Below are 10,920 nucleotides of genomic sequence, written 5' to 3'. Positions count from 1 at the left end.
AAAGTAGATTCTTTCAAAGACAAACTTCTCACTTAAAGCAAAGCAAAGAAGTTGCAAATGTAACAGAAGAGAGAACCGTCCAAGAGAAGACATCAAGCAATATTTTGATGAAAGTAAAGTAGGTTGCTTCCTGCTGAAGTTTGCTTTTGGTTGTTAGCTGTCTTTAATTTGTGAGTCTGGGGGCTGGAAAGATGGCTTGGCTGTCAAGTGCACTGGCTATTTTTCCAAAAGACCCAAGTTTGATTGGCAGCACCCACATGGCACCTCACAACCATTTGTACCTCCAGTTTCGGGATACAGTCCTCTCCTGACGAATGCAGGTACCGGGTATGTGCCCGGGGCACAGACATTCATACAGCAAAACACATAAACATTTTAAAAATAAATGTTCTAGGAGACATGGTGACATACATGGAATCCAAAGCTTAAAATTTAAGTGAAAGTTAAATAGGCAAATGAGACCGGAGAGAACATGGCCCAGAGTGTGGTATGTAGTGTTTATTTTCAAACAAAGGGTGTCCGGAGTTTTGAAGACGAGGCTAGGAAGGCAAGATCCGTTCTGATTTGATTTCTGAAAGCTATGTGATGTCACTGAGGAAGTTTAAGTTGAATACTGTAGTCCTTTTTTAAAAGTTATTTTATGAATGTGTTTTGCTTGCATCCTCAGAGGTCAGAAGACGTCACTGGGTTTCCTAGCACTGGAGTTATGGACAGTTCTCAGCCACCATGTGGCTGCTGGGAGTCAAACCTGGGCCCTTTGTGAGAACAAATGCTCTTTTTTTTTTTTTTTTTTTTTTTTTTTGAGAATAATAGAGGGTTATTTATTTAGAAATAGAATTACAAATCACAAATCCTCTGTTGGAATGGGAAACATCTACCCAATTCTACAGCTGGAAAAGAGGCTAGATGTGTGCTTTACATTGGCACAAATAGTATAAGAAGCCATGCCCAAGTGGATGGGTAGCCTAAAGACTATTGGTGATAGAAATTCTTTTTTTTTTTATTGAAAACAAAATTTTCCGCCTCCTCCCCGCCTCCCATTTCCCTCCCCCTTCTCCCGCCCCTCTCCCCCTCCCCCCACTCCTCTTCTCCTCCCTCTTCAGTCCCAGGAGCAGTCAGGGTTCCCTGCCCTGTGGAAAGTCCAAGGTCCTCCCCCCTCCATCCAGATCTAGGAAGTTGAACATCCAAACTGTCTAGGCTCCCACAAAGCGAGAACCTGAAGTAGGATCAAAACCCCCTGCCATTGTCCTTGGCCTCTCGTCAGCTCTCATTGTCCGCCATGTTCAGAGAGTCCGGTTTTATCCCATGCTTTTTCAGTCACAGTCCAGCTGGCCTTGGTGAGCTCCCAATAGATCATCCCCACTGTCTCAGTGGGTCTGTGCACCCCTCGTGGTCCTGACTTCGTTGTACATGTTCTCCCTCCTTCTGCTCCTCATTAGGACCTTGGGAGCTCAGTCCGGTGCTCCAGTGTGGGTCTCTGTCTCTATCTCCTTCCATCGCTAGATGAAGGTTCTATGGTGATATGCAAGATATTCATCAGTATGGCTATAGGATAGGTTCATTTCAGGTTCCCTATCCTCAGGTGCCCAAGGAACTAACTGGGGACATTACCTTGGGCATCTGGTAGCCACCCCAAGTTCAAGTCTCTTGTCAACCCTTAGGTGGTTCCCTTAACTAAGATATGAGTTTCCCTGCTCCCCTATCCAACCTTCCTATATCCCCAATCATCCCGTTTCCCCAAGTTCCCCTCATCCTCTCCTTCACACTTTTCTCTCTCCATCTCCCCTTACCCCCATCCCACCCTACCCCCAAGATTCCAATTTTTTGCCCGGCAATCTTGTGTATTTCCCATAGCCAGGAGGATAACTATATGTTTTTCCTTGGGTTTGCCCTCTCGTTTAGCTTCTTTAGGACCACAAATTATAGACTCAGTGGCCCCCTATCCATGGCTAGAAACCAATTATGAGTGAGTACATCCCATGATCTTCTTTTTGGGTCTGGGTTACCTCACTCAGGATAGTATTTTCTATTTCCATCCATTTGCATGCAAAATTCTAGAAGTCATTGTTTTTTACTGCAGAGTAGTACTCTAATGTGTATATATTCCACACTTTCTTCATCCATTCTTCCATTGAAGAACACCTAGGATGCTTCCAGGTTCTGGCTATTACAAATAATGCTGCTATGAACATAGTTGAACAAATGCTTTTGTCATATGATAGGGCATCTCTTGGGTATATTCCCAAGAGTGGTATTGCTGGGTCCAGGGGTAGGTTGATCCCAATTTTTCTGAGAAACCGCCACACTGATTTCCAAAGTGGTTGCACAACTTTGCATTCCCACCAGCAATGGATGAGGGTACCCCTTTCTCCACAACCTCTCCAGCAAAGGCTATCATTGGTGTTTTTGATTTTAGCCATTCTGACAGGTGTAAGATGATATCTCAAAGTTGTTTTGATTTGCATTTCTCTGATCGCTAAGGAGGTTGAGCATGACCTTAAGTATCTTTTGGCCATTTGAACTTCTTCTGTTGAGAATTCTCTGTTCAGTTCAGTGCCCCATTTTTTAATTGGGTTAATTATCATTTTAACGTCTAGTTTCTTGAGTTCTTTATATATTTTGGAGATCAGACCTTTGTCTGTTGCGGGGTTGGTGAAGATCTTCTCCCAGTCAGTAGGCTGCCTTTTTGTCTTAGTGACAGTGTCCTTTGCTTTACAGAAGCTTCTCAGTTTCAGGAGGTCCCATTTATTCAATGTTGCCCTTAATGTCTGTGCTGCTGGGGTTATACATAGGAAGCGATCTCCTGTGCCCATATGTTGTAGGGTACTTCCCATTTTCTCTTCTATCAGGTTGAGTGTGTTCAGATTGATATTGAGGTCTTTGATCCATTTGGACTTGAGTTTTGTGCATGGTGATAGATATGGGTCTATTTTTATTCTTCTACAGGTTGACATCCAGTTGTGCCAGCACCATTTGTTGAAGATGCTTTCTTTCTTCCATTGTACACTTTTAGCTCCTTTATCGAAAATGAGGTGTTCATAGGTTTGTGGGTTAAAATCCGGGTCTTCTATACGATTCCATTGGTCGACTTCTCTGTTTTTATGCCAGTACCACGCTGTTTTCATTACTGTAGCTCTGTAATAGAGTTTGAAGTCAGGGATGGTAATGCCTCCAGAAGTTCCTTTATTGTATAAGATTGTTTTGGCTATCCTGTGTTTTTTGTTTTTCCATATAAAGTTGATTATTGTCCTCTCAAGATCTGTGAAGAATTTTGATGGGACCTTGATGGGGATTGCATTGAATCTATAGATTGCCTTTGGTAGAATTGCCATTTTTACTATGTTGATCCTCCCAATCCAAGAGCAAGGGAAATCCTTCCATTTTCTGGTATCCTCTTCAATTTCTTTCTTCAAAGACTTAAAGTTCTTGTCAAATAGATCTTTCACTTCCTTGGTTAGAGTTACCCCAAGATATTTTATGCTGTTTGTGGCTATCGTGAAAGGTGATGATTCTCTTATTTCCCTCTCTGCTTCCATATCCTTTGTGTATAAGAGGGCAACTGATTTTTTGGAGTTGATCTTGTATCCTGCCACATTACTAAAGGTATTTATCAGCTGTAGAAGTTCTTTGGTGGAGTTTTTGGGGTCACTTAAGTACACTATCATATCATCTGCAAATAACGCAAGTTTAACTTCTTCCTTTCCAATTCGAATCCCCTTGATCCCCTTATGTTGTCTTATTGCTATTGCTAAGACTTCAAGAACTATATTGAAGAGGTATGGGGAGAGTGGACAGCCTTGGCGTGTTCCTGATTTTAGTGGGATGGCTTTAAGTTTTTCTCCGTTTAATTTGATGTTAGCTGTCGGCTTGCTGTAAATAGCTTTAATTATATTTAGGTATGACCCTTGTATCCCTAATCTCTCCAAGACTTTTATCATAAAGGGATGTTGAATTTTGTCAAATGCTTTTTCAGCATCTAATGAAACGATCATATGGTTTTTTTCTTTCAGTTTATTTATATGATGGATTACATTGATAGATTTGCGTATGTTAAACCAGCCCTGCATCTCTGGGATGAAGCCTACTTGATCATAATGGATAATTTTTCTAATGTGTTCTTGGATTCTGTTTGCCAGTATTTTGTTGAGGATTTTTGCGTCGATGTTCATGAGTGAGATTGGCCTGTAATTTTCTTTCTTGGTTGAGTCTTTGTGTGGTTTTGGTATCAGAGTTACTGTAGCTTCATAAAAGGAATTTGGCAATTACTCTTCTGTTTCTATATTGTGAAATACATTTAGGAATATAGGTATTAGGTCTTCTTGGAAGTTCTGGTAGAATTCCACATTGAAACCATCTGGTCCTGGACTTTTTTTGGAAGGGAGGTTTTTGATAACAGCTTCTAATTCTTCGCGACTCACGGGTCTATTTAGGTTGTTTACCTGGTCCTGGTTTAACTTTGGTATATGGTATTCATCTAAAAAAGTGTCCATTTCTTTAACATTTTCCAGTTTTGTGGCATACAGGCTTTAGAACAAATGCTCTTAACTACTGAGCCGTTGCTCCAGATCCACCCTAACCCTTTTTATTTTAAAGAGATCGTGTTGGCTGCTAGGTGGAGGTAAAGGAATTAAAATTTACAGGTCCAAGATCAATCAGAAGGCCAGAGCCTGGGCCAAAGCACACAACCTTTCTTCCTGCCTGTCTCCTATCTTCATGTGCTGTCCCACCCTCCTCCCAGCCTTCTCTCCAGCAGGACCACTTCTCTATGGTTGCCATATTCCAAAAGCAGAACTAGAAACTGTAAGGCTGACTAAGGCATAGGTTGATTCAGAACATCTCTCTTACTGCACTGTATGCTTCCAGCAGCCGGCAAGACCACTTAGGTTCAAGGTGCACAGAAACAAGTTGACCCTGGTGAGTGGAGTAGCGGAGTCACACAGTAAAGGAGTGCGGGATGAGGGCATCCATGGGGCCGTTTATACACTCTACCACAGTTATAACAAGGGGCATTACACCAGGAAGACAGTTCCTCGTTCATGATTTGAGAACTCTAACACTAATAATGTTGATTTCCATACCTCATAGTATTTGATCATATGGCCTTTCTTTATTAAACAGAATCGGGATTCTGTCTTTCTTTGGTGAAAATTTGCCATGCTTAAGTTCGGAATATACACGAGTTCTTGCCGTTTGATAACCTCCCTTCAAAACTTCACCAGAGGACTCCACTGGCAAAGCCTTTGCTAAGCAAGATGAGAACCTGAGTTTGATTTCTAGAACCTGTGTTTAAAATGCCTGGTGAGGTGATGCATGCTTATAACTCCAGTACTAGAGACAGAGATGGATGAATCCCGGAGCTTGCTGGTCTACCAGTCTAGCCTTCTTGGTGAATTCCGGGTTAGTAAGAGACCCCATCTTAAAGCAAACAAAACCAAACAAACCAAGATAGACAGCACCTGAGGAAAGAAACTTGAGACTGACCTGACCTTCACACACGTGTACCCACCCCCCACATAAACACACACACACACACACACACACACACACACATATGTGGACAGACAAATTAACAAGATTGTACAGTGGTTTTTGTCAATAATTATGAGCATGATTTTAATGGCTTCAGAGTAGTTTTTATAGCTACCCCTTAATATATGTCATCCCTCCTCTACTGTCTAAAGCTACTTACATGGCTTTTTTTTTTTAATATTTATTTGTTTTTATTATGTATACAATGTTCTGTCTGTATGCCTGCAGGCCAGAAGAGGGCACCAAACCTCATTGCAGATGGTTGTGAGCCACCATGTGGTTGCTGGGAATTGAACTCAGGACCTTTGGAAGAGCAGGCAATGCTCTTAACCGCTGAGCCAGCTCTCCAGCCCCCTGACATGGCTTTTGGTCATCTATTCATGACAAAGTTGTTGACGTGGAATTCTTAGATAAAGGGTATGAACATTTAAAATATGTTTGCCATCCTTCAGAAAGGACCCCATCTCAGCCTTCTGGTTCCCATGGCTTTGGTGAGGGACAGAGTTTGTCTGGGCCACTGTCTCTTTGTGTGGAACATACTCCTATCTTTTTGAGACTTTTTGGTTTGGCTTTGTTCTGTTGTTTTGCTCTTGTCTTTTTAGCAGTTGCATGGTGCATCTAAGCATGGCTTTCTATGTATTCATTTTGTTTGGAGTTTTGTAAGCTGCTTGAATGTGTTAAGTTCTTTCTTTCACACATTTTGATAGGCTTCTGGTTATTTACTGGTTATCTGTTTCAATCTCTTATCGCTTTAGAATTCTGCATACTTGTGACTTATATAAAGGTCCTGCAGTACCTTTAATCCCAGCAGTTGAGAGGCAGAAGCAAGATCTCGGAGTTCAAGGCCAGCCTGGTCTACATTTTTAATTTCGTTATTTTAGTGGAATTGCCATTGCCATTTTCTGCATGTTTATTTTTTATGTTGAAAAGAAAAGTAACACTTATTTTTTGTCAATGATGAAAGTTTATTATTTAAATTTTTTTCTTTGGTAGTTTGATACGTGTTTACAATGTATTTACATACTAATCACTCCAGCTCCTCCTGGACACACCCCACATTTTCCTCCCAACTTTGTGTTCTTTCCCTCCCCCTGCTCTCATGTATGTTTGTGAGCACACAAACACAGGATTAGTTAGTGCTAACCAAATGCACATGGGTTGGAGTCATCTGATGGAGTCTGAAAAACCTACAATAGGTCACACTCCCAGGATCCGTCGTGCTCCTAATCGCTGGGATTAAAGGCACCACTACTCTTGGCTTTTGTAGTCACTTATGAAAACATTCTCTATGCATGTTTTCTGCCACTGAGTTACTTGTTCTGTCCCAGGGTTTAATTTAGGGGATAAGATTTCTGTTCTTTGCCACTTTATGGGAAGTAAATATGTTGACATGATTTTAAAGTATATTTTAGAATTGGTGAGATGGCTCTGAAGGAATGAACAGGAATGAACTCCTGTTGCCAAGACTACTGACCTGAGTTCAGTGGCCAGGACTCACTTGGTGGAGGGTGAGAACTGATCCTGTAAAGTGTCCTCTGACCTCCACACACGTGTGCGTGACAGCCCAAACAAAAACACACAAATGAATAGATGAATGTAATTAAAATTGTTTAAAATATTTTAATACTTAAGAAAATAATTTTGGAAAAAAAAAGAAATACTCTAAGGAACCTCACAAGTTTAGATATTTTGTAAAATATTACCATAAAAATACATTGACAGAAACATTTTCCTACATATCCTGAGGATTCATCAAAAGGTTACTGTACTTGAAATTTAGTTCCTAATCTGAGAAGCCTAAGATATTAATAGAAGGTGATATATTTGGGTGGAAAATTTCAGAATTTACCAACTGCAAGTTGAAAAGGGTTTTAGGCCCAAACAGTAGACTCTTACTGTGTTTTCTAAACAAGATTTTTTTTTTTTTTTTTTAAATCTCAGAGTCACTGGCCCTGGAACCAGTGACAGTTTAAGTGCCAATTATGCAAATCTTACACTTTAGAAACCATGAAACCCGTTTTTCTTCTATAAATTTAATCTGATAATGAACACAATCTTAGCAGGCTTATTCATGGATGCTAATTATTTTCATATCCCATTCTTCCTATGACAAGGGTATTGTTATATATCAGCAGCAGGATAAGATCCCAGGCAATTACTAGAAAATGCTGGTCTGTGGTTCTGTCTGGTCACTCATATTTAATTATTCCAGACTAGTCATGGGTAGGAAAAGAATGTATAGTTCAATTAACAAACTCTTGTACCTTATTTTGACTGAAGCCTTCTTCCTTGTCTGCTGTGGGATTCCCCTCTGTATGATGTGAATACTGTCTTAGGCCTGCACAGGGCAGAATAGAGGTGTGTGTGTGGGAACTAAACTGAATGCTGGGAGAAAGAAGGCGGAGTTGCGAGATGCCATGTAGCTGCCAGAGGGGAAAGATGTGAGTTGCCAGCTGAAACCTTGCCAATAGGCCACAAGCCTTGTGTTAAAATATAAACTAATAGAAATGGGTAAAAAAAAAAAAAAAAAAAAGAAATGGGTAAATTTAAGATGTGAGTTAGCCAGAAATATGCTTAAGCTTTTGGTCAAAAAGTATTGCAAATAATATAGTTTCTGAGTGATAATTTTGGAACTGAGCAGCCAGGCACTAACTTGTAGCCTCCCACTACACTTTTCAAACCTTGGTGCAGTGGGAAGAAGCAGGGTAGTTGGCCTAACATTTTTCCAACCATATCCATTTCTCTGTCTTTCTCAGAAGTATTGGCAATCAGTGAGGCATCTCCCTACCCCGTTCCCCTGCCATTAGAAGAGACACCAAGTGGGAAGTGGGAAGAAAAGCAAGGGTCTGAGTAATGAGTCCCTTAATTCAAAGATAGACTTGCCTGTTCTAGAACTTTCTGGTTATAAAAGGAAGAACTTGAACTTCAGGTTTGGATTTTGTATTTTCCTTTTCTTGGACACTTTTCAACAATCTTTTATTTTTAAATAATTTTTGATTTATTTTTTTATATACGTGGTTGTTTGTATATATGTCTGTGTATCACATGCATGCCTGCGGAGGTCAGAAGCTGGTGGTGGACCCCTAGAACTGAGGTGTAGACTGTTGTAAGCCACCATGTGGGTGCTGGGAATTGACCCTGGACCCTCTGCAAGAGCAGTAAGAGCTTTTAGCCACTGAGTCATCTCTTTGATCCTACATTTTGACAGTCTTAAAGACTGCTTTCTCCTTTTGTTTTATGGTAATTTTTTTGTTTGCTGGTAGTTTTGGTTTGGGCACCTGAAAAGCAGCAATGGAAGTAAGCAGTTAAGGTCTCTGCAGCTTCCCTGCCAAGTATACACGACACAAAGGAAAGCACACATAATGGTGTTGGTTAGGCCACATTTCATTGCTTCATACCCATTGATTATTCTCCTAGACACAGTATTTGTTACAGTTTCTGGATTGCCTTACATATAATTTATGAAATACTCTTCAAGGTCAAGTCCCTTGAACCTCCCACACCCCAACTCCACACAGCAAAAAACTGTATAATACTGTTAGTGCAAATGGCATCCCACAATTCCCCTGCAAATCTTCTGTGGGAACAATTAGGGAAGTCCCACAGCTACATCTGCTTCTCCCATGAAACAGCAGGCCATCGGGTGGAAGTCAGTCGAGCATTATTAGCAAGAAAGGAAGAGCTGAGAACATATACTGAGGACTTTTCACTAGATAAAAATGGCCACGGTTTTAGAGGCAGTCTGAGCAGGACTGTTAGAGCCCATCTCCATCCTGCCTGCACATGCCACAGCGTGTCGAGGCTCACACGTCTAGTAACATGGAAAGGTCACATACACTTATAGGAAGTGAATGGGAGTGGGTTCTGAGTCTGAGCATTCCGCGGGACAGGACAGGCACAATATCACGTGGGTTCAGGCCCACGTAAGGAAGAATAAGCCAAGAAACAAGGAAGCTGAAGCCTAGTCAGTCAGGGTCCTGACAGCAGGCAGAAGTTGTTGATGAGAAGCAGAGACCCACACAGGCAGTGGTCCAAACTGAAGCCAAGCCAGATTCGATTCCGTTTGTGAGCCAAGGTTTCAGAGGGCTGCTCTCAGCCCTCAAGACACTTCAAGCGGCGTGATCAGGCTAAGATTTTTAAGGCAGACTGGGAATCAGGGAGACACAAGGGCTCTTCCCAATCCATTCTTACATGTTGGTTTCCAGTGGTAAAGAACTTTTTGTATAGCTTTGTCCCAATGGCCTTTGTGTTGTTGTTTTGCTTTTTGAGACAGGCCCTGGCTGTCATGGAACTCACGATGGAGAAAGTAAGACTGGGCTCCGGAGTGCTGGGGCTAAAGGAGTGTGCCACTACACCCAGCTCAACAACCGTGATTTTGAGCAAAGGTCAATTATTTTTCTCTGTTGTTGTTTTAGATTCTTTTTGTTTGCTTGCTTACGTGGATCCACGTATCTGCATGTGTGTATGCACAATGTGTATGAGGACCCAAGGAGGCCGGAAGAGGGCATCTAATCCCTGCCGCTAGAGCTGTAGGTGCTTGGGAGCCACCCAATGTTAGTAATCAAAGTCGACTTTCTCTGCAAACCATTCTTAACTGGACCGGACTTAGAATCCTTTGGAGATTGCTAAGGCAAAGCTCTGGACGTGTGTGGAGGACTGAGTGAGAGAGGAGAACTCACCCTGAAGACAGGAGGCACCATCTCACCGGCAGGGTGCCAGGACAGGATAAAAGGGGAAGCCGAGAGCCAGCATCCCGTTTTCTTCCTACTTCCTAAAGTGCCACCATGTGACCTGCTCTGCTCTGCCATACCGTTTCCCATCGCGGTAGACTAAAGACTCTGACAAGCTGAGCCAAAATAATTAAATCCGTATTCAACTCTGCCTCCCATGTTTGGTTACAGCCATAAGAAAAGTAACGAATCCACTGATGAACAGGGAAAGATATGAAACATCTTTATTTCTCACCTATAAAATGAGGATAATAAAAGCTATAAATGGTTAGAAAAGCGCCTTACACATAGAGCAGGCAGGCGCTTGGAAGCACAGCAGCCAAACCAATAACTTGTTTTCTGGGGATTTTCACAGGTCCCAGGCAGTCCCCAGCAAGGACCTCAGTGCTCTGCTGGGTGCTGGGAAAACTTGATAAGCAAAGTACACAAGGTTTCAGGGGAGAACAACGGAACTGGATTTGGAAATGGGGGTAAGAATCCATAGGTTGACACCAAATGGTAAAAATGAATGGCAAAGAGAAGAAAGCAAGTGGAACAAGATATCAGAGAACAATAATTCTATCAGCTAAGGTGTGGAAATGGGGAGTGAGATGTATCTTCGGAAGACCAGCGAGGGAAACAAGGTCATCAGAAGAATCATGTGATGGTAATGACAGGAGCC

This window comes from Chionomys nivalis, chromosome 13, assembly GCF_950005125.1.
Source record: "Chionomys nivalis chromosome 13, mChiNiv1.1, whole genome shotgun sequence".
NCBI classification, from domain to species: Eukaryota; Metazoa; Chordata; class Mammalia; order Rodentia; family Cricetidae; genus Chionomys; species Chionomys nivalis.
This window is presented reverse-complemented; position numbering follows the sequence as displayed.